Below are 25,286 nucleotides of genomic sequence, written 5' to 3'. Positions count from 1 at the left end.
ATTTCCTTAAGCTTTTTCTTAAAGCATTAAAAAATATAATCACTACCTGGCCAATCTTTGAGAGCATCTCAAGTAGCAAAAAGATTTGAGAGAATAGTCTCAATTTATTTTTGTGATAGCATCAAGCCTAATTACAATAATCTGAGTGATTAAATACTTTTCAACCTTTCAACCTTCAATCAAGGATTATTTGAAGAGATGAATATTTGGGTGGGGCTATAGAATAATTAGTCTTACGTAAGACAGAAGAAAACTAGCCTATGATTTTAATCTACCTTGGAAATAGAAATGTTTCAATCTTCGTTAAAAAATAGCAACAAAAGTTATCCATTTAGGTTACATTAACTAATATTTAACCCATAGGAACTGATATGACCAACACATTCACAGAACCTCAACTCCTTTTCAGGTCTAGTAGCTAAACTTGCTATTTTTAATACTTTATCGAAATCTATCAATTTGCATCATTTTTAGCGAGGCATTTTTGCAAATAATCTTGAGGAACCATTTTTTGTAATGATGCATTTTATTTGCAAAATATATTACCTTGAAAATAATTGCACTTATTTTTTACATAAATCTTTTCTGCAGAAAAGCAGACAGACGTCAAATGTGCATGTCTCTCTTCAAGACTCAAAATCAGATACGGTGAAACAGTAAGAGGCAAAAGAGCTAGTCTTTGAAGAAAGTTTTGTAAAAATAGCATCTTATGTGAACCTAAATTCCTCCATTTCCAAAGCTATCTTCCATTCCTAATCGAAGTAACCCTCATCTATGTTCTTAAATGTCAGCATTGGGCAAGTGGTATGGATTCTCGTTAAAATGAAAACAGATTTCTCTTAGGTAGGTACAAGTATGTTTAACCTACATCTTAGAATACATTGTAATGCTCTCTTCCTTCCACCTACACCTGTCAATAAACTGAGTGTTATTTGAATTATTTATTCACAAAAGTGAGGTCAAATAAATATTTTGATAGAAAATAAAGCAATAACATTTTATTACTATGGTTTGTAGATTTCTAGTTACCTCTTGACCTTCATGACATCTCAATCTCAATTCACATATTCTTATATTAAGATACTAAAACGCTATTTTAAATTTAATGAAACACAGAAAGCTTCAATAATGATCAAATAAAGATTAACCCTAAGTAAACCTTAGTTTTAAAGCTCTCTTCCAGCTCATTTCAAAAAAGGAAACGCCCAGAAGCCTGGTGTTAATGTTTCTGCTGATTGTGAAAATTGCAGCAATAAAAACCCCAACTGTTTGTCTTAAATTGAGACTTGTATTACTGCAGGTGAGATCTGTATATTTACATTGGTTTTTATAACATTTGGAAGTTTTGTTGCCTGCTTTGATGTTAGTCCATTAATAAAGCGGAGAGGCAAAAGCCTGGAAAAAATTATACTTATTGGAAATTCTCAAGTCAAAACTTCAAGTAATTGGTTTGTTCTACCCCACATGATTCAATATTCTGATTTCCCCAACTACCTGCTCTCAGAGCTATCTCCATTTCTATATTCGTTTTCTGTTGCCAACACATAGTAACCCAGTGATTGAAAATGGCAGCTGAAGTGCTTCTACAACACATTAATTTTTCCCTAAGTAGTCCAATTTTGTCATCTAAATGTTGAAAAATCTTCTTTTCACTACATTTTGCACCTTTAGAGATTTAGTGAATTCAAGATCACCCTCATATAAAATGAAGAGCAATGTTTTCAAGACAATTTTTAGATTATCACTAATAGCTCTAAAGGATAATATTTTCTTTATAACACTGCATTCAAAGCAGACTAGTTAACAGCAACTTAAGTGCAATAATAGCAATTACATCAATGTGGCTTTTTTTTTTTTTTTTTTTTTTTAACCACTAAAGTACTTCCTAGACAAGTGAAGGGATCAGATAAACTACCATAAAATAATTTCAGGGTAATGATATAATGATATACAATCTCAATGGCAAAAAAAAAAAAAAAAAAAAAAAATTGTAATCCATAAAAAAAGTATCATCCTATTACACTGAAGCTAAAAATGCTAGGCAATTAATGATAGTTTTTTCCCCTCTGAAATTGTTATATTGGAATTCATTTTCACTGTTAAAATAAAAGCAAGGAGTTTGAACATTAGTAAATGAAAGGTTATCAATTCATATTCAAAAGCAACCAACCAACTAAGGTAAAACTATAAAAAGTATGAGCTTATATCTCCCAAAAAACCTCCCCTGAAATTCATTTCCATCTTAGAACTAAGTTTTGTAAATTCGTAAGTCAAATAAATAAAACTACTTCTTCCCAAAAGATAAAAGTTCCCCCTTGGCCCATCTGCACTTGATAACTAACCAAAATGACCCAAGCACTTGTTCTTGTTTTTTTCATTCATGGATATTGAGTTGTTAAAAAGAAATTCAAAGAACATATCTCTCTGTAAACATAAAAATGCAAAAACAAATAAACTACAGTTTTTAAAATAAACCAACTGAATACTAGAGTTTACTGTTTGACAAGATACAAAAATTTTGAAACAAAACAATATTAAACAGAATTATCTCTATTTAAGTAGAATTCACAAAAAAATTGAATCTTCACTTAAAAAAAACTTTTCCAAGCTTCTATTTGCAACAGAAGTTGTGTCAAGTTCATTTGAGGTTTTAATTTTCAACATCTTCCACTGACTTTTTCCCTATTAATTTAGCACATTAAAAAAAGCGGTTTCCTACGTGTACAAATGAGTCTTTTAATCACAAAATTTCTATTGTTTTAGAGAGTAATTAAAAACTAATTAAATGCCCTTTTCATTTTACTAATAAAACAGTGTAGTTTCTAAAAAAGTATTAAGTTAGAAGGAAAGGCTTTCTCACTCTCTTACACTGAAGGGACCCCAAAAGACAGGCAACAGTGACTATCATAAAACAAAAGGTCACTCTTTTTCTAGGAACAAACCATTTTTCAATAGAAAATAATTGTCTTGCCATTTGCAAGGGCTCCACAGCAATAGACAATGTTTTTGGCTCACATAATTACAAAACAGTAAAAGTTCAGAAACACAGCCTGAATCCACCTCCCTATTTTCACCCTTTACAATTCTCATTGCCCTTTGGGCCTCCGCTTGGAAGCAGAAGGAAGACAGGCTGAAGTTTTCTCAATTGAGCTAAAGCTAAGAAACCTTTGATATGCTAATAGTCCCCTTCAAACGGTAAGAATTCACACTTGCATTAATTCAAACAATTTGTGCAGAATGATGTGAAATGGCACCTCTTTTAGAGGCAAACAACAAAAGGAGAGAATCGGAATGTCTGAAGAAACTAAACAACAGAACATTTGTTCTGTAGTATTCTTTCTATTATGCATAAATTTACGGAAGGGTGGAGGGAGAGACAACAAAAAGTCCCATAACACACCTGGACAGAAGTAAATTTTCTTTTAAAGGGTTTCTCAAGCATTACAAAGATACAAAATTTAAAGTTACAAAGTACCCTTACTTAGGTCAAAACAGTCCCATCACAAGTTGGAATGTTGCCACAGACGAGTACCAAAATTATTCTATTTTTCTGCTATGGATGCACATTGCCTATCTTCTAAGGTCTGCCCAAGATCAAACCTAACTTAGCAAGAGACATCCCAACAGGTAATTATTTACCAAAGGATGTGACTTTCTTAGTTGTGCAACTTCGTTGAGCAAAGAGCAAACTCGGTGGGATCCGTTCCAGACACAGTGACAGGGAAATGAATGAATCAACCATGTCCGTTAAATCTGTGCCTCTGGAAAGGGGAAGAGAAGCGCACGTACTGAGAGAATGCAGAATTAAATCACAGAATTGAGGGCGGGGTGGGGAAGAGAGCGCCTTAGAACCTGGCCTTTATAACGGGAACCATATGGTTGGTAGCTGCGGCTCAGACGCTCCCAGGCTGCTTGGGAGAAGCTGCTAAGCAGCCTGACACCTTTCAAGAAACAGGAGGAAAACATTTCCTTGGTCTGAATCTGAGACAACAGTTTGTATCAGGAAGAACGGAATGGGGGGCGGGGAGAGGGAAAAAAGATGAGGGGGAGGAGTCCCTAAAAAGAGAAAGGCTATGATAGATACCGCAGGACTTGTCCCTCCAACTATACTTTGAGAGCAGAGTGAACAGAGGATTTCAGAGGGGGGGGGAAAAAAGCCTCCACTCAGCAACACTTTAGCATTAAGTAAAGCTTCCAGTGATTTCCCCTCACCCCAACCCCGCAGTTTGGCGAAAGGAACAAACTTTACGGGTCCCAAGCGCAGAAGTCTCGCAGGCGCGCCTCCACACTGCTGGGGCGCTTCCATGGTTTGGCTCGCCCTCGCCCCCTCTGCCTGAGGGTCGCTCCAGCCAATCAAGGAGCCCACGCTCGGACAGCGAGGGGGTCTCCCCTTCCCTCGCGCTCCTCCCACGCCTTTCTCTAGCCGCCACTCCCCAATGGCACCCCCATCCTACAAACCAGGCTCCCTGCCCCACAGCCACTCCAGCAGCATACACCCCGTAACTTCTCCCGCAGGCCCAACGCGGCCCGCTGCTGCCCTCTCACTGCGGGTCCGGGAGGCTCTCTGCCCTCCCCGTGGCCCACCGGGCCCCTGGCCCCTGCACCCTCCCGCCCCACGAGGCCGCCCTGGCAGCAGCAGCAGCCCAGCCGCTCCCAATCGTAGAAAGCCCCGGTGGCGGCCCGACCACATCTGGCTGCGCTTTGCTGTCATCCTCGCCTCCCCACACCACCTAACCACCGAAAAGAAGAAACAGCAACCCGTAAAAACTCGTCCAAGCCCTCCCCCACCGTCCACTTCCCCCGAACTCGCTCCAGCCGCTCAGAGGGCAGGCGAGCGGGGCAGTGGTTTGGCCCCGGGCCCCAGCACCCGGAGCAAATAAGCCCGGTCGAGGGCGCGCTTCACAGTCCTCCCCAGCCCACCAGTGAAAGGACGGGCGGCGGAACCTTCCGACCCCAGGCTTTTATGAAATTTAAAAATGCATGGCTACCGGAGCCTCATCCTAACCCCCCTTGCCAGCGCCCCCAACAACTAGACTGATGCCTAAAGAGCGTTACAGGAGCTCCACGAGAAAAGGAGAAGCCGGCTGGACCGGACTGAGAGTTCGGCGGATCGATTTCCGAGAGGAGGTTGGGGGGCAGGGAGCGAGCGGCCCGAGCAAGCGCGGGTCTCCCCCTGGCCCGGACGAACATAAACAAACAGCCGAGTCCCACTAACCCGCGGCTCCCTCTGCCTCCAGCATCCACCCCCGGACCGGAGGCGCAAAGCAAACAGGTCTCCGAAGCCAGGCACAGAGGCACATTGTTCGCTCCTGCGGCTCTTACCTCCGTCTGCGAGCGCGCCCCGGGGGAGGGCCGTCTGGCCCGGGGACCGCGCGGAAACAGGCTCGGAGGGCAGCGGCGACCCCGGCCGGAGAGGGCCGAGGCCGGCCGCGAGCGGGTCGTCGGCCGCCGAATCCGCGCGGGAGGCAACGCTGCGGCTCCCCGGCAGGACACTGCGCCGCGGCTCGGCGCGTCCTCCTGCTCGGCCGCCGCCGCCTCCAGCCGAGCAGCCAGCGCCGGGCGGCTCCTGGGGTTAAGTCAACATTTTCCCGCAGTTTCCCAAACGCCGCTCTTCGAGAGGTCTTTCACACACACGCACTACACCCCCAGACCGCACGCTCCCTTAGAGAAAAAAAACGGGAATCAGAGCGAAAGGGGTGGTGGAGGCAAAAGCCTGACAGAGGTGCGCAGACTTGGGAGTCCCTTCGAAGCGGCTGGCGGGCGGGCGCCGGCGGCGCGAGGCCAACTCAGTTTGTCAGGCGAAGCCCCTCAGCCCCCACAACGCCCGGCCGGACTGGCATCCCTCGCGCCGACCCTGCGGCCTGGGGCGGGAGGCGGCGGCGACCCCTCCTCACATTTCGGATCTCCCGGCCGGGGCTGAGCGGTGGCCACTGCCCCAAGCAAGGCTGGCGGCGCAGACTCGGACTCGGGGAAGCAAGGAGGAGCCGGGAAGAGCCACGCCACGCACAGCAACTGAGGGGAGATGCCCCCAACAATCCCAAGGAATTCTCTGGTAAGCTCCCGATTTCGCTCCAGCACCTCTGCGTGTGTGTGAGCGGAGAGAGAGAGTGAGAGGCAGCGAGAGGGAGCGAGAGGGAGAGAGGGAGAGACCGGGGAATGCGAAGTCCTGACACAGACTCTCCGCGAGGTCTGAACTGGAGTCACCTCCAGCCTCCTCCTCCTCCTCCTCCCCCCCCAAATCCGCCCTCCCCGCCAGTTGGGCTAATCATATAAACATACTAACGTGTACAGCGGCAAAGGACAAATCTCTCCCTCCTGATTTTTCCAGCAAGGGGCTCGGGCAAACTCAAAAGATTACAGGCAGCTAAGTACAAAACGTGGAGCAGATAATCTATAACTCATTGCCGCCCAATGGCCATTTTCCACTCCATTTGAGCAGCTGCTGCTGCCGTGCGCCCGAGCGGCGGGGAGGGGGAGCGAAAGGGTATACTTACGGGTTCGAGCCGTTAGGACGGCGGTGGCGGTGGCCGTGGCCGAGCAGCCGCCCGAGGACCAGGCCGGCCCCGGCTCCGCCGGCGGGGCGGCCGCAGGGCTGTCCGGGCGGCGGCGGCGGCGGCGGCGGCGGCGAGGGACGCGCGCGCACGGCCGTGGAACGCGCCCCGGAGGCGGCCTGCGCCAGCTCGCGCCCCTCCCCTTTTCTCCCCTCCCCGTCGGCTCTCGCTCCCCCTACCCCCAGGTCCCCAGGCTCTACCTCCAGCTCCCCCCATCAACACACCCGTTCAACCGCTACCCCCAGCCCACCCGAAAACTCCACTCACTGCGCGCTGGCTCCTCCGCGCGCTCCGCCGGCGCGCGCTCTCCATCCTGTGCACACACATGTACTTTAAAAACATTTATTTTATTTCTGGAGCGGGGTGAAGAGTATTTGGGAGAGCGCCGCGCAGCGCGGCGCTCAGAGGCTGGGCGCAGGGGGGTGGCCGGCGGCTCGGGGCCCCCTCCCCTCTAGGCCCTGGAGCTTGCTCCCGGCCTGGACTTCGGAGAGGCGCCCGGGATGTGTCTTTCACCCACCCCGTCTCCAGGTTTTCTCTTTTCTCCACGCACCCAGCCGAAGGCCCCGAAACTTTTAGTTTCCGCAGCCCTCCTTTTGTGTAACTGCTTGGAGGAGAAAGAACGTCTGTTCGCCGCGGCTGCCTCCGTCCGGCTGCGGCGCGCGGGGGACGCTCCAGGGTTAATGCGTCTTTGATACCTGAGATTTCCGGCGCACTCGTTAATGAAAGTTACATTTTTTTAAATTGCGATGATTTTTTTCTTTGTAGTTACGTAGAGCCAGCGAAACTTTGACTTTATTGACTATATTTCACAAGAGCGTTTTGTTTGTTTTTGATTAAACTCACCAGGATAAGCAAAGGAAGGAAAGGAGACTACAAGGCTCTTTACTCTCAAGTATAGTCACAGTGCTGTTAGGTCTGTTTCCCTCATTTCCTTACATTGAAACTGCTTTTGCTCTTGTCCTCTGAACACACTTCCTTGCCCCTCTCCGTTGGCAATGTGAGCAAACAGCCAGGCAGAGCCAACGATGGACCTAAACTGAAAGGAACAGAGCAGGACAGTGCGAATCACGCTGGAAAAACGTTTAAAAGTTAAGTGTCCTGTGCATGCCAGAAAATTCAAACATGGATTTCTTTTTTTTTAATTACAAAATTTCTGAGATGGAAGCAGCTATGTTTTCAAATGTATTTGTAAATCACTGATTCTACTAATGAATGCAGCTATCAATTAAAGAAGCATATTTACCTTGGTTTTCAAGAAAAAAAAAAATGCTTCCCCAATATTTAAAACCTAGAAACTAGTATAAAACTTGAGCTGCGTTGCTTTCAGAAACAATATGTACTCTTTGGTGCTGCAGGAATGTTGCAGGCATCACACTTCAGGAATCATTCCAAACAATGTTATTAATATGTCAACAGCAGATTGTTCAAAAGACACGAAGATCCTAAATACCTATCCGTATTTTGTCAAAAAGCCAGATAGGTGTAGTACTAAGTAAGTCCAATCCAACTACTGGTCAAGTTTGTTCTTGACTTGTAGGAAATCATAGGTTAAATGTACATGTGTCCAAATAACTAGAACATGTTCTTTTGGTGGGTTCATTGTAATTCTCAGATTAAAAAAGAGCCTTTGATAATCTAATTTCTTCTACCTGATGTACTGATGTTTTAACATTCTCACTATTTCAAAAGATAAAGGAGCAACTTAGAGCATTGGTGCTTTAAACTACATACACACTTCCATCTGGAATTTCTTACATAATTCAAATATTAACCATGCAGGATATAAACTAGTCCGGATAAAGTACATTTATGCAAAGCTGGTGCGAAACCTTATGACATACCTAAGTTTTTACGTATGTCAAAATACATACATACAACAGATCTACCTAGGAAAATTAAATCAGGCTACTTCAAGTCGTTGAAAAGAAGACAGAATTACCTAATTCTCAGACCTCAGAGGTAATTTTATGATCTCTCTAGGAATGTAAAATTATTTCATTCAGGATTGCAAAAGAGAGTATGTCAAACTAATAGTAACTTGCATTTACCAAGATATTTTAGCCCTTACATTTGTTCATCTTTGAAGGTTTTCACTCATCTGGGCACCATTCACAAGAAGCCCCAGTGAGTGCATACATTAGTCTAATCCTATTTTCTTTTGGGAAGCAAAACTTAGGCTGAAGTTTTTATTTAGTAAGCTTAGTAAGTAATCAATAGACATTTTTGCCTGAATTAAGCTGGCCATATGTTGGCTCATTTACTTATTTATTTAACTCTCTCAGAAATAATCTCTGGAAAACCCCATTATCTATCTGCATCATATATTTGATATTCTTCGATGCTCAGGACGTAAGTGAACCACTCTTCACTATATTCTTAAAGAGACACAAAAAAGGAGGATGCTTGGAAGGGGGACGAATTTATCAAAAGTGAATTAAAATTATACAAAGTAGAAAAATGCCCCATACAAGTTTCAAATCTTATTTCAATAGGATGTGTATTCTATAGAGTTCAAAGTGTTCCACACTTTTTTCCTAAAAATATAATAGACTTGCTATGTTTTAAAATTACATATAAAAATACTCTTTGTGTAAGACAATGTTTTAAATATTTAAATAATCCTTCAACCTTCTTTGTATATCCACAAAGAAGAATTGAAATAGTGTTTAATTATATTGCTAGATTCAAAATTAAGCTGTTAGCGACAAACCTGCCATTACAAAGGAACACGTAAAGGACGCACACCATAGAGTATATCTACATTCAAAAAACGTAATCTTCCTGGCACTGTCTGACAATTCATAACATAATTTATAACAATACAGGTATTATGGTAGAAAAAAAACAAAATGAGAAGCTTAATAATATCTACAGACGTGTGCAAGTTAAGGAGAGTTGGAGTATGTTATGCATTCCCTGCAATCCAATCAATTTAATTACTCAATCTATATTCTTTAAGTAATGACGAAATCATTGACTTATTCATAATAGTTGCTAATTGTTTTTTAAAATAAATTCTAAAAAGGACAAAGGAAACACCCATTTCCATTTGTTTTATGTTAAATCAACATATAACCACTCATGGTGATTTCATTCAAAGAAAACAGAAGGAACTCATTAGCTTATGTGGTTAGAGAGATTGATGGGCTTCAAACATTTTAACCATACATGTTTTTTCCAACTGTAGAAACTCATGTTTTTAATTTAAGCAACCTTAAGAAACTGAAGATTATTTTATTCAATGGGTTCATGTGTTTCTGGTACAGAAATTATGCTAATTTTTAAACCAAGATTTATCATCTAAGTATCTTTGTTTAGAGGGAAGTGATCAGGCACTTGTTAAAATATACATAAGAATAACAGTAGTTTGAGTAACAAAGAATCTGAAATAGTATGAAAATGGACACAGGTGCAGAATATTGTGATTAGTGTAAGCCAACAGAACACAGTATCACTTTCACTGCCCTACTCTGGCAAATGGCTATAACTAAGATACTTCTAAAAGGGTCAGGGTTGAAGGGAAGAGATATTGAGGCTTGAGAGTAGGCCAAAAACTGCCATTAAGTTTGAGCAACACAGTTATAGAAAACTATTAAGGAGGGAAAGTTGTATCTATTATGGGGAGTGTATTTTTGCCTGTGATTAGAGTTTGTGAAAGTTCTCAAAATAAACAAAAAAACACGTGGAATGACTCTCATTTCTAATTCAGAAATAGAAATAAAATTAGCTAGATTATATCCTAAACCTAACTCAGTTCCATTTTCTTTATCATTACTTGTCAATGATGCTTGGTGCTGAAACTAGTTTTTCCTATTCTAGAAAATAAACTATGTTAAAGCTCTAGAGCAGATCAGAGCAATATATGAATGCCAAACTTAACTAGAACTTGTTGAAAGTTGCTAGCTTTGTTTTCAATTTTTGCCTTGCCATGCATGTAGTCTGAAAAGACATCAAAACTCATTTTCCATAAGAGCAAAAATATATGAAAGCATTTGGCAAAGCCAGTGAGGTTTCAGCTATTCTCCCTGCTCTATAGGCTTAGCAAATTTTGTCCAGGAAGGCCAAACCCTATCCACAATGTAGAGATGCAGTCTCCAAAAGTAATGACAGTTTAAAGTATAATATAAATATAATTAAGGCATATTGTGTTTAATGGTATAATTTAGAAGTATATAATCACATATATTATTAATACCTATCATTTGGTAATTAATACTTTTTAAAAAGCATCCACTAGTTCAACTGGTAACATGACTTTTTCTGTGCACTGCAAGTGTTAACATATGCATAATTGTATATAAAGATTTAGGAAATTTTTATGTCATTACCATTATGATCCTCAAAAGTAAGCAAATTTAGAAAGATATTTCTTATAATTATGGTTCCACTGAGTCTTAAACAACTCAAAGTTTTTCTTTCTCATAGATTGTTCCTATAACTCTCATTAATCTCTGCACCTTGAGAATTTTCTATAGTTGGGTCTTACAGATCTTTTATCAATGCTTCTGTCAGACCACAAAGTGTAAGCAAAAGAACACTCATTTTATACAAAGCTGTCTATAAATTATAATAATTTTGTTCATCATAAATATTCATAATCGTGTTTTCTCATTAACAGTACACAGTTTAAAAAAACACCTCCTGCCTTGCGCGGTGGCTCACACCTGTAATCCCAGCACTTTGGGAGGCTGAGGCAGGTGGATCACAAGGTCAGGAGTTCAAGACCATCCTGGCCAAGATGGTGAAACCCCTTCTTTACTAAAAATACAAAAATTACCCCGGCACAGTGGCAGGCGCCTGTAATCCCATCTACTCAGGAGGCTGAGGCAGGAGAATTGCTTGAACCTGTGGAGCAGAGGTTGCAGTGAGCTGAGATAGTGCCACTGCATTCCAGCCTGGGCACTAGGCCACAGAGCAAGACTCCATCTCATAAAAACAAAACAAAACAAAACAAAACAAAACAAAACCCCTCCTGATCCCTTTTAGTGCCTACAAACCTCCACCACTGTCAACGATGAAGATTAAATTTATTTAAACTTTCTTTAAAATTGTTGAAGGTAAACTAAGGGTAATCTAAAATTATAACTCTTTGAATGGGCAATTCTTTTTTTTTTTTTTTTTTTTTGAGACTGAGTCTGGCTCTGTTGCCCAGGCTGGAGTGCAGTGGCCAGATCTCAGCTCACTGCAAGCTCTGCCTCCCGGGTTTACGCCATTCTCCTGCCTCAGCCTCCCGAGTAGCTGGGACCACAGGCGCCTGCCACTTCGCCCGGCTAGTTTTTTGTATTTTTTTTAGTAGAGATGGGGTTTCACCGTGTTAGCCAGGATGGTCTCGATCTCCTGACCTCGTGATCCGCCCGTCTCGGCCTCCCAAAGTGCTGGGATTACAGGCTTGAGCCACCGCGCCCGTATCATGTATTGCTTAGGTACAGAACAAAAGCAAAGAGATGGTTAACAGTAGAAGCAACTCTATCAAATCTAAATCCTTAAAGATAACCAAGTAGCAATTTCACAGAATAGTCCAAATTGAATTTTTAGTGCCTCTGAGAATATGACTTTGATTATTCATGTCATAGTTCACGGTAGTATGGCAAAACTTGCAAAGGCTTTTAAGAGTCAGGAAACAAACTCACATACACCCTCTCTGCATTTTAGAAAGTCAATCAAATCTACAATTATATAACACTTATAATGTTTTCATATTGTTTCAAGTGTGTATAACACTTATAATGTTTTCATACATTAAAGTTTCCATAATCATACAGCATAAAATAATTATACTCTGTGATTCCTTAGTATTTTTTAGACACAAAAAAACTTATTTATTTATTTATTTATTTATTTATTTATTTATTTATTGAGACACTGTCTCACTCCAGCCGGGGCTGGAGTGCAGTAGCACAGTCATGGCTCACTGCAGCATTGACCTCCTGGGCTCCAGCAATCTTCCCACCTCAATCTCCCAAGTAGCTGTGACCACAAATGAGTGTCACCATACCTGGCTAATTTTTTTTATTTTTTCTAGAGACGGAGTCTCCCTATGTTGCCCAGGCTGGTCTTGAACGCCTCAGTTCAAGCAGCCCTCCCAAAGTGCTAAGATTACAGCCGTGGACCACCGCTCCTGGGCCTGTTTCATTTCTGAAAATCTTTTATAGCATAAAATTGTGTAACATGAGATGTTTGACTTTGACTTTGCTTGATCCTTCTGATCTATATATTAACTCTTACTAATATTTTTCATGATTTTGTTCTCTAATCAATATAACTATGATCTTTTACTCCACTTTGCTGCTTTATTTTTTAAAGACCTTTATTTGTCATGTACATTTTAGTAAAAATAGATATGTCTGAGCATCTGGAAAGTAGAATAGCAGTTTGCAAAGTAAAATAATGTGTTATAAACCTAATTCCCATCAGCATAGCTTCTTAATAAAAGAATAGAATAGTATCATTCAGGTTTCAACTTATTGAAACTCTTTACAATGCATTCTTAAGGTCAGTATGAAATCAATCACTGAGATCCTAGACCAAACAATGATGTAATAGGCATATGCTTTTGTGATACAAAAGAATCAGTTTTCTTTCAAATTAGCATCCAAATTTAGAATCATATTAAAATGTCATTCATATCTCAAAGGAGTACTGAAAGGATTCAGTAATGATAAGGTTTTGTTAGGTAATATTTAATGAAAAATTTGGGGAAAAAATTTGTTTTAGGTTAGAAATACAAACACATAAATAACCTATCCAGTCATTATACATTAAAAAGATGTTGCTAAACCATCACCTGGGTAATGTATTCTTTGAGTGGTTTTATTTTAGTGATGGAAATGTGTTTCACTGACCATCCATACTCTTAGTCAATTGTCCTGGTTACCGAAATCACCTATCTACAATATAACTAACAAGGATTATTAGTGCATTAAGAGTGCCCCCTTCATTACAGCGGCAACTTTAGTTGTCCTGATAATGACGCCAACTTAATTAGTATTATCTCCTTACTACCCTAATTAATAGCTCAAATTCAAACTATATATTTTTAATTGTTCAAACAATGTAGAATACACAGCAAGAAAAGCTAATTTCTTATTTATTATCTAATGACAATTGAAACACAGTAATTCATTATAATACTGGGTTACTGCTATATATGAGGAGACGTGTCAAGGAAAGAGGTAATAGTTATAACATAAAAACAATTTTTATAGTTTGTTAAAATTAGAGAAAAGCAGAGTAAAAATGCTGGCTATGAAATGTAAATGTTTGAGGAACCCAAGAATGTGAATTATTTTCAAATAATCTGAATCCCAAGAAGACTATCATTTATCATTTAAAAATAAATTTGTGGGTAATCAAATAAAGAACCTGAAAAATATTTAAAAGAACGAATTTTGACATTTTCATATAATTATTCAATATTTACTTTCTCTCCAATGCCCTGTTGCAAAATGATTTTAAACTTGATATATGTATAAATCAAAATATTTTATGCAGGTGTAGATTTGAGATGATAATGCTGCCCTATTTGCTTATATTGAATATTTCTGTACAGGAGGAAATTATTTAAGGTCAAAAATAGATACTCGATTGAATATTTAGAAAACTATCTTTCCTTAGGAATATTCACAGCTTATCAAAATTTGGAAGTAAAATATTATACCTTATATACTGAGGGAAGTCTGTCTTTGCCTGAATTTTTCAGTTAGTGAGAGAAGTGTTTAAATACTCTGTAGTTAGATTATTAACTTCTACAAAACTGAAACAGATGTGTGTCTTAATATGCCATTAAATTTATGATTTACATAGAACCCTTGCATAGAGCTGAGCAGAGGCCAATGATTCTAATTTGCTCTAGATTTACAATAACCTGATCTGGTTTTTGTAAGTACTGAAACACTTTAAACAAAATTAGAAAGCAGTTGTGCTTTGTGTGATTAAAGATGCAATTCCCTTTGGGGTAATGAGAAAAGTTAGAGCATGTTTCTTTCTTTATGGATGTTTCTATTATAAACAAGAGTGCTATACATTATATATTTTTGTTACTATGATTTTCTTGTTTTTAATTATAAAATAAACCAACTGAATTTCAGTGGAGTCTAAAATTGAAACTATGCCAAAATTTAGCTGAAGAATGTGTACTGAGCCTTATAAAAATCCTTAAAATTTTTCCCAGGGTCGTAAGGTCTTGTTGTATAAATACTAGTTCACCATCATTTTCTAGAGCAAAACATCTTCTGATTAAGACCTATGTAGCAAAAAGACTTGAGTGCAGAATAAATTTTAAGTCAGAGAATGACCTGAGTAAAATTGTTCAGGACTAATGATTACTAGATTCATATAAATTGCAAATAAAAAAAAGGTCTATTTTATCTCGTTACACAAATAATAACATGTACAGCACCATTATTTAAACTTTCTCCTTTGCTTTGGTGAATTATACTTCAGCTGCTAAAAATAAAATCTGTACAAATACTTTATTTTAAATATTGTAAATACTGTTTCCTTAAAAATCAGCCAGGAAATGTTGATATAAACATCATCATAAGCATATGTGTACATGTTTATGTATATAGAAAATAAGCCCATGAGAAAGTATTAATTCATTAAAAGTTTATCTCTCATAAAACCTTTATTAGCCCTTGAAGTCTTTGCCACTTCATATAAAATGATTTATCTTTTGAATAACAAGGTTCCATTAATCTGTTTGACAAAGGAATTTTTAAATCATTTAAATAATTTATTTCAATGAATTATTTAAATTCTGTAAAAAATATATATGCACATGTATATGTATATATCTGTGTCTATATATTTGTGTTCTGGCACAATATCACATAAGAAATACAAAATGGAATTCAGAATACATTGTCCTTGACATCACCAGTGTGACTTGGTGTTGCTGCTGATGTGTTCTGTGATCACCCACTGTTTGCATAGGACCCCTGTTAGAAGGCCATTTGTGCTACATTTGGCACAACAGGGTAATTTAATGTCAGGGGAAACTTGCACATGATTTTCTATATTCATTTTTAATTTTGCGGTTTTACTAAAATTGTAGGCTGACATATTTTTCAAAATGTAAGGATAATAAAGGCAATTATTAAGCAGTCATAGAAACCTGCTTTCCTCAATTCAGTGCTCTAGGTGCTGCTGGAAAATGGTAAACATACTCCCTCCCCAGAGAAATAAATCATCTGTGGAAACAAAGGAGAAATACGCACAGAAAGGAAACAAGAATATACAAAACTATTTATAAGTTAATACACAAAACTAATTAGGACATAAGGATTTATAGACTATGCTTAATATGCATGGCATTCTGAAATTTTAACTATATACTATTTCTTCATAGACTATTCACAAAATTTTCTCTCAAATACATTTTATACTTGTTCCTTTTTCCCTGAAAATACACTTTTACTCAGAAAAATAATGAAAACGATGAATAATTTTCCAACTTTGGTGAAGTTATAGAATAAATTTTTGACAAGTTATCAATTTTATTTTTAAACCTGCAGGAAAATTAGCTTTCACTTAAGTATATCCTACACAGAACATAATAGGTAATATATATCTGGTTTTTTTTTTTTACCTGCTCATCTCCTTTTTTGTTGTTTTTTTTTTTTGGAAATTCCATCCAGTTTTTTTTTCCTGTGTGCCACTGTTCCACTGCCCCATTATATTAGGTTTGGGTGGATTCATTCAGGTTTTATTTCAATTTTATTACCCATCCTATCAACAAATTTCCTTTGGCCTTAATTTACTAAAGAGGACATAATTTCACACATAATAATATCTCAGTCTGTTTTTGTGGCATGTAGTAAACTTTGAGCTTCCAACTTCTTCGGTCCTCTCACTTTCATCCAACCGGCCACAAATCCAGCTATAACACTGTGCCATCCATTTTATACCAATTACCCACAATACTCAAACCTTGGGAGGCAGGTATGAGAAGCTCTCAGCAGTCTAATACAATTTTGTAAAGTCTCTGGTCTACCAAAATAGCTCATGACTCTTGGGGAGATAATGGTCTTTTAAAAGTTCCTATTTTTAAAAGATGCCTTAAATTTTAAATTTTAATTAAAAAGAAAAAAGATGCCTCAAACTCCTTTCTAGAACTTAGAACTTCCTCTTGGGAAGCACCACCCTCCCTACTCATATTCTTTTTTTTTTTTTGAGATGGGGTCTTGCTGTGTCACCCAGGCTGGAGTGCAGTGGTGCCATCTCAGGTCACCATAACCTCCACCTCCCTGGGCTCAGATGATCCTCCCACCCTAGCCTCCACAAAGAAGCTGGGACCACAGGCATGTGCCACCAGGCCAGGTTAGTTTTTGTATTTTTGGCAGAGACAGGGTTTCACCATGTGCCTAGGCTGCCTGCTCACATTTGTGTATCTAGAAATGGCTCCCAACTTTGTATGGCATAGGAAGTATTATACTATTCAGAATGGTATGCACCAATCATACTGAGGTAATTTTGAAACATTTCACTTATTCTCGGAAGCTTTTTGAAGAACAGTGACCTTTTCAGTGTCTAGCTGTAGATGGCTGATGGAAAGTATTTCTGGAACAGATGAGAGTTAGATTCCTATGATGATGAATACCATTGTAATATTTAGTTCAGTGTATTGTCCATATTCTGCAGCACTGCTTTGGCTGATATAGATATTGCAAGTTGAATAACCTAGAAATCTTATACAAATGTACTCACCACATGTAAACACACACACAAATTTACATTAATAATAAATTTGTTTTGTCAGTTAATTGAAATATTTTTGTAGGGTATATGTAAACAAATTTTAGTACCTGCATGAATTAGTAATTACAATGAAAATTTGAGTATTTTCCAGAATAACAACATTTCTGTGTGTGCTTTAAGTAAAAAGAAACAAAAATGTAGACAGATTGTCACAGGAGTTTGTAGTACTACTAATCATCCTGAGTGTGTGTTTGTGTGTGTGTGTGTGTATGTGTGCATTGGATAGGTGGTAAATATCTCAAGGAAAGCAGGAAATTAAGGAATGTGAATTATTGAATTCAGAAAAGCTGAAATGTTGGCTGTCAATTACATTTTCCCTAGAACACTCTTCTCCTTTATACCTTTCCTGTCCCAACAACTTAGATAAGATAAAGATGTGTCCAGGGAACCTCAGAAATTAGAATCAACAGGATTTACATTTAAGTTTTCAAGGGTTATGTTTTGCACCCTGGTATTTTGGTTTTATTCAAGGGGAAAACATCTTCGACAAATTATACATTATGGTAAAAAGTACCATATTTCCATCGTAGCTCACTTATGACTCACTAAGTTGTCAAAGCCTGGAACCCTACCTCCAACAACCAAAGAGCCTTTTCAACCAATTTTTCCTTGCCAGATCACTAGAAAAATTTTTATTAATATTATCTTGAAGAGTAAACTAATAGAAATGTCCAAAAAAGGAGATGTTTGGATTTTTTGCTGGCACTTTAAATGCTGTTTCTTTTTGTTTACATTCCTGTTTCACATTTCTTTTTTTTTTTTTTTTTTTTTTGAGTCGGAGTCTCTCTCTGTCCCCAGGCGCTCACGGCAACCTCCACCTTTCCGGTTCAAGCAATTCTCCTGCCTCAGTCTCCAAAGTAGCTGGGATTACAGGAGCTCACCACCACACCCGTCTAATTTTTGTGTATTTAGTAGAGACGAGGTTTCACCATGTTGGCCAGGATGGTCTTGATCTCCTGTCCTCGTGATCCGCCCACGTTGGCCTCCCAAAATACTAGGATTACAGGCATGAGTCACTGTGCCCAGCAACATTCCTGCTTTTAAAAAAATTTTCCAAAATATGTTAGTACATATTTTGTACTAACAAAATATTTCGCTATTTAAGAAAATTATACTAAATATCATTTTATCTTTCTTTGATGATGTGCAATTTTTCAGTGTTGAAGAATCATCAAAATGAACATTGATTATCATAGAACTTATTACACATCACTGTATTTGTTGGTTTACTTGTCCTCTTCCCCACATGACTGTAAGCTCCTTAGAATCTCTCTAAACTTTATATGCCCAGCTCTTAGCAAGGCATAAAATAGAGGTCTCAAACTGCTGTGACCTGTATAAAATCTACCCCACAAATGTAGTTTGTTTGCACCATAGATAGTGGGTCACACTGTCTTTGGTTTTGTTTCATTTTTTAATCTATCGTCTGTCAACTCTTAAAAATTAGGAGATTTCCATAAAATTGTGGATTTCCAGACCGGGCACCATGGCTCACCCCTGTAATCCCAGCACTTTGGGAGGCCAAGGCGGGTGGATCACAAGGTCGGGAGATTGAGACCATCCTGGCTAACATGGTGAAACCCTGTCTCTACTAAAAATACAAAAAATTAGCCGGGCGTGGTGGCGGGCACCTGTAATCCTGGCTACTTGGGAGGCTGAGGCAGGAGAATCGCTTGAACCTGGAAGGCAGAGGTTGCAGTGAGCCCATATCATGCCACTGCACTCCAGCCTGGGTGACAGAGTGAGACTCCATCTCAAAAAAAAAAGTATGGATTTCCAACTTCTGAAGAAAAAATAGAAAGATCTGGCAGCATTTGGCATATATTAGGTCATAGCAACATCCAGGAGGAGAGGCTTTACCTTTTAAACAAAACATGCCCTCTGTGTCAGTCTGTTTTGCATTCCTATAAAGGAATACCCAAGACTGGGTAATTCATAAAGAAAAGAGGTTTATTTGACTCATGTTTCTGCAGATTGTACAGGAAGCTTGATGCTGGCATCTGCTTCTGCTGAGGGCCTCAGGAAGCTTACAATTATGGTGAAGGCAAAGGAGGGAAGCAGACTTGTCACATGGAGAGAGAGGGAGCAGGAGAGAGAGGGAGCAAGAGAGAGATGGGGGAGGTCCCTGACTATTTTCAACAACCAAATCTTGCATGAACACACTACTGTGGGGAGGACCCCAAGCCATATATGAGGGATCCTCCCCCATGACCCAAACACCTCCCACCAGACTCCACCTCTAATACTGGGGACTGCATTTTAACATGAGATTTGGAGGGGACAAACATCCAAACTATCACCCTTTCTTACTCCCTGTATTCTCTGTCATTTCTTATTATTCCTCAAAACCAAGGCAAAGTATCTTGTGCCATGAATCACTCCATTTGTGTAATGTTTTATGTTCTATTTTAATAGTGGCATTAAAGGAAATTGAAATGTGTCATCACCCATATTTCTATAAAGTGGAAAATAGAAGATAGATCAAGAGGACTATATCTTTCACCCAGCTGCCCTTCACCCGTTATTTTTCTTCCTGGCCCCTATAAACATTTATGTTTGAGCTCTGGTGGTCAATAATTTTTATGTTGAAAAAAAGTGTGAATTATACTGTCAATAAACATTATAAGACATGAAGAAATATATTGAATAGTAGCAATGGTGCTTTACTTTGTTCAAAGGATTTGTATATGTATTACCTCATTTGTGTTCTTACGTCATAGATCATATTGAAATTATATTGCCCCTTTGTTTGTACTGATTGACTTAGTCTATTCTCTATTTATATTCACTTTCACCAGTTTTCTTTTTTCTCCCCACCTGTCATCACTTCCCACCACTCTTCTATTGATGTTTTATCTTACACTTTTTTTTTTCTTTTTGAGACAAGTGTCTTGCTCTGTCACCCAGGCTGAAGTGCAGTGGTGCGACCCTAGCTCACTACAACCTCCACCTCCCAGGTTCAAGTGATTCTGCTGCCTCAGCTTCCTGAGTAGCTGGGATTACAGGCATGTGCCACCATGCCTGGCTAATTTTTGTATTTTCAGTAGAAACAGGGTTTCACCATGTTGTCCAGGCTAGTCTGAAACTCCTGACCTCAGGTGATCCACCCTCTTTGGCCTCCTAAAGTGCTGGGATTACAGGCATTAGCCACCACACCCAGCCATTTTTATGTGACTTGTTCAGTTAGTTTCCCTACATGGAAAGGTGCCTTGACAGAAACAAATAATGATTTTGATTATTTTCGTATGACCTAATATCCCATAACTATACTTCACCAAGAGATGACATGAAATAAATCAGACTGCATTAGTCCATTTTCACTGGTGATAAAGAAATAACCGAGACTGGGAAGGAAAGGAGGTTGAATTGGACTTACAGTTCCACATGGCAGGGGAGGCCTCAGAATCATGGCAGGAGGTGAAAGGTATTTCTTACATGGTGGTGGCAAGAAAAAATGAGGAAGATTCAAAAGCAGAAACACCTAATAAAACCATCAGATCTCATGAGACTTATTCACTACCACAGGAACAGTATGGGGGAAACCACTCCCATCCCCATGATTCAAATTATCTCCCACCGGGTCCCGCCCACAACACGTGGGAATTATGGGAGTACGATTCAAGATGAGATTTGGGTGGGGACACACAGCCAAACCATATCACAGACTTTTTCAGTCAGGCAAATGGAAGTAAACAATCTTTGATGAATTAACATACAGTTTAATAGATGTAGTTAAATAAAAACACAATAGAGCAGAAACCGCCAAAAACACAAAATGTTTTAAGGCAAACAAGCTAAGCCTTCACTAAAAGTTACCAGAAGTAGTTGATAGCCCCAGAGGTGTTTAAAAAATTCTTCCTTAAGATTATACTTTTCAAAGAGGAATATTTGCTTAAAATTGGAATGACTTCCAGAGTTTAAGAATTTTTAAATTTTATTTGTATTTATTTATTTATTTATATTTATTGAGACACAGTCTCACTGTGTCTTCCAGGCTGGCGTGCAATGGCACAATCTTGGCTCACTGCAACCTCTGCCTCTCGGGTTCAAGTGATTTTCATGCCTCACCCTCATGACTAGTGGGATTATAGGTGTGCACACAACACCCAGCTAATTTTTGTGTTTTTAGTAGAGACAAGGTTTTAGTATGTTGTTCAGAGTGGTCTCAAACTCCAGGCCCCAAGTGATCCACCCGCATCAGCCTCCCAAAATGCTGGGATTATAGGCATGAGCCATTGTACCTGGCTAAATTAAGAATATTTTTTAATATGCCAAATTTTATGCTGTATTTCTTATTGGTGAGTGTTATTAGTACATTGTCATTATTCCTAATTTTCTTTTGTATTTTCTATCTTCATACACAAATTTTTAGTATGATTACAGGCCAACACATTTTCTCATGAAATATAACCCTTTATTTTATTTAATTTTATTTTTTGGAGATGGAGTCTCCCTCAGTCTCTCAGGCTAGAGTGCAATGGGGCTATCATGGCTCACTACAGCCTCCAACTCCCAGGCTCAAGCAGTCCCCCCACCTTAGCCTCCAAGTGGCTGGGACTACAGGGATGCACCACCACCACACCCACCAATTTTTTTTTTTTTTTCTGTAGAGACAAGAGTCTATTTTGTCCAGGCTGGTCTCAAACTCCTGGGCTCAAGTGATCCTCCTGCCTTGGTCTCCAAATCACTGGAATTACAAGTGTGAGCCACCACACGCAGCTTATAACTGTATTTTAAATTCTCATCTCCACAAGGTGAGAATCATCGATATTAAACATGCTGGTTCAGTTTTGGAATGATTTTTTGTTGTTGTTTTTTTTAGACATGGGGTCTCACTTTGTCGCTCAGGCTAGAATACAGTAGCATGATCATAGCTCAAGGCCTCCTGGAATTCCTGGGCTCAAGCAATCCTCCTGCCTTAGCTGCCTGAGTAGCTAGGACTACAGGTGTGCACCATCATGCCCAGCTGATTTTTAATTTTTTGTACAGACAGGGTCTCCCTATGCTGCCCAGGCTGGTCTGGAACGCTTGGGCTTGAGCAGTCCTCCCACTTCAGCCTCCCAAAGTGCTGGGACTACAGGTGTGGGTCATCACACCTGGCCTAAACATGCTAGTTTGAAAATTTTCTATAAATTTTATCGTTTGCATAATATTCTTTATTATCAGCTTAAAATCCTAAGTAATATGTAATTTCTGAAAATACTCTCTGTGCACATTGTAGTAGCCTCATTGAAACACTCCTCTCCTTTTTCTAACAGTTTTATACATCTTTTAATCAACTGTAATTTTCTTAATTCTGTCTTAGGGCACACAAACTCCTGCCTACCACTTTATTAAATAATTATCTAAGCAACTTTACTATTAAAACTTTAGTAAAACAAATGTCTGTCAATTAATGGAATATAATCCATTTAAATGAAAATCATCACAAATAATTCTCTGTACAGCCTGGAAACTAATGTTGGCAAATATGATTGGATCCCCTTCATAACAGAAATTTTCTCTTTTTTTTCCCACTAAGCAAGACACTTCTAAATGAAAAAAGTAAAACTCAGCTTCTCGTATTCATAGTATTTAGCTTACAAAAATTTTGTTTTCTCTCCCTTTTTACTTCTGCCAAATTGAAAGATAAAAGATATAGTTAATTCATAAAATTGGATAATTAATACCAATTAACTTAATCTGTGTCCATACTAAAAAATGAAACATTTTTACTATTTTTTGCCCCTTAACAAAACACATACATTGAAAAGTGGAATTTTTTTCTTGATGCTTAGTAAGCATTCTATGAAGTTGCAATTTTTTTTTTTTTTTTTTTTTTTTAGACAGGATCTCACTCTATCACCCAGGCTGGAATGCAATGGCATGATCTCAGCTCACTACAACCTGCACCTCCCGGGTTCAAGTGATTCTCATGCCTCAGCCTCCCGAGTAGCTGGGATTACAGGCACGCACCACCATGCCCTGCACCACCATGCCCTGCTAATTTTTGTATTTTTAGTAAAGATAGGGTTTCACCATGTTGGCCAGATTGGTCTCGAACTCCTGGCCTCAAGTGATCCATCTACCTTGGCCTCCCAAAGTGCTGGGATTACAGTTGTGAGCCACTGCACCTGGCCAAGGCTGCAATCCTTACTATTCAGAGCTGTAATCTTTTATATGTGAATATAAAAATTCTTACTTAAAATTCTACAATTTGGTACAGTCAAGAATATGGTAAATACCATTTGAGATTACTTTGCTCTGTGAAAGTTTTTGAAACACCACCACTGAACTTGACACATGCTTTCAAAGAAGTCACAGATACTACTTTTTTAAAGTAAAAACTATATTAAAGATTAATGTTTTCTTCTCCATTACCTAGAAAAAGATCTGTTGAAAAGATCTGAAAAGTCCTCATAAAGTGTAAGGTCATTTAACTCTGGTTAATTTAATATTAAGATGCTTTTTTATATTATTTTTAGAAAAGCAATATAATTTAAAAGCTTAGAATTTCATTGAGACCACCCAAGTTCAGATCTCAGCTTCACCATTTTCAAGCTGTGCATTTTTAAGCAAGTTATGGAAGCTCAACTTTAAATTAATTGTTTTTTCTAATTAATAAAATGAGAGTGATCATTCCTGTGTCTTATAGTGTTGTGGTGAGGGTTATATGAATTAATACAGATAGTACCTGGCACATAACAACTCTTCGAATATTTGCTATTATTTTAGTATCTTTAAGAGCATAAAACAGTATAATAGCATAAAATAGTTGACAACTTTTCTAATGCTGTTATATAAATACTTAAACTTGTATAAGCTCATATGAAACAATTTTGAACATTCTCTCTTACTTCCTGGGTTGTATTATAGCAAAGAATTTTGTAAGTACATTTTGAAATATATAGCTTTATATTGACTACATAAAAATCCTATCATCGTACGTATGCTAGTATTGTTGTTTGTACTTGTAATGTTTTAAATGGTCATTTTGAAGGATCTACTCACTCTTAGTTATGTTTATAGAGTTATTTACTTATTTATTTATTTTCTTTCATATTTTAAAAGGGATTTAAGAAGACTTACAAACAAGAAGAGATAAAAATAATAAGAACGTAGAGGCAAGGAAAAAATAAAAATTGAAAATTAAAAAACAAATAAAGAGGCCAGGCACAGTGGCTCACGCCTGTAATCCTAGCACTTTGGGAAGCCAAGATGGATGGATTGCCTAAATTCAGGAATTCGAGACCAGCATGGGCAACAAGCTGAAATCCCATCTCTACTAAAATACAAAAAAAAAAAAATTAGCCAGCGTGGCGGTGTGCACCTGTAGTCCCAGCTACTCACAAAAGACTGAGACAGGAGAATTGCTTGAACTGGGGAGGCAGAGGTTACAATGAGCTGAGATTGCGCCATTGCACTCCAGCCTGGGCGACAGAGCTAGACGCTGTCTCAAAATGAATAAATAAATAAATAAATAGCGAGAAAGGTGAACACAAGCAAAGTATGCCTATATACGTGCTGGACATAAGCCCTTCGTTTGCCTTTAAGCTTTCTAAAAGCCACACAAAGAGAAGAGCTATTACAGATTTCCAATGCATGGCAAAAGCATCACCTGATGATAAGGCCAGAGAGAACTCACTAAATGGTAAAGCCGGCCAATTACTTGTCCTTCCATCCCCTCCCTACTACTGATCCTTCCCCCTGCCTTGTCTCCTTTGACACTCACGTAGATACAGTCCTGTTTTACTTTGGCTCCAAAGATGTCCTTCCTTCTAAACTCTGTTTTCCCAACCAGTAAAACTCTCCAAAGGCTAGTTCAACATTTTTTAAAAAGCTAACTTACCTGAGAAACCCTACACCTACTTCCAATGCTCATTCTGGCAAAGATTCTAAACAGGAAGGAGGATATCTAAATCTCTGGAATGTCTTGGGGAAGTGGAGATAAAGACTCAAGTGGTTGTGATAGACTGGTCTCCCTTTCCACTATCAATT

General features: G+C 39.1%; 1 protein-coding gene across 25 annotated transcripts in view; it reads right to left on the bottom strand.

The window, feature by feature from the left end:
- The window catches only part of ADGRL2 (adhesion G protein-coupled receptor L2), a 684,558-nt gene that overhangs the window by 187,397 nt on the left and 471,875 nt on the right, over positions 1-25,286 (bottom strand). For 3 of the 25 annotated variants that reach the window (XM_050769597.1, XM_050769355.1, XM_050769764.1), the window contains exon 1: positions 7,069-7,206. The exons of 19 other annotated variants lie outside the window; for them this stretch is intronic. The gene's annotated coding sequence lies outside the window, so the exon portion shown is untranslated. Of the gene's footprint in view, positions 1-5,322; positions 5,420-6,494; positions 6,566-7,068; positions 7,207-25,286 lie in introns of those variants that run through there. 3 more of the 25 variants (XM_050768991.1, XM_050769082.1, XM_050768822.1) reach the window with 3 other exon arrangements.

Source organism: Macaca thibetana, chromosome 1 (assembly GCF_024542745.1).
Source record: "Macaca thibetana thibetana isolate TM-01 chromosome 1, ASM2454274v1, whole genome shotgun sequence".
In the NCBI taxonomy this organism is placed as follows: Eukaryota; Metazoa; Chordata; class Mammalia; order Primates; family Cercopithecidae; genus Macaca; species Macaca thibetana.
This window is presented reverse-complemented; position numbering and strand designations above follow the sequence as displayed.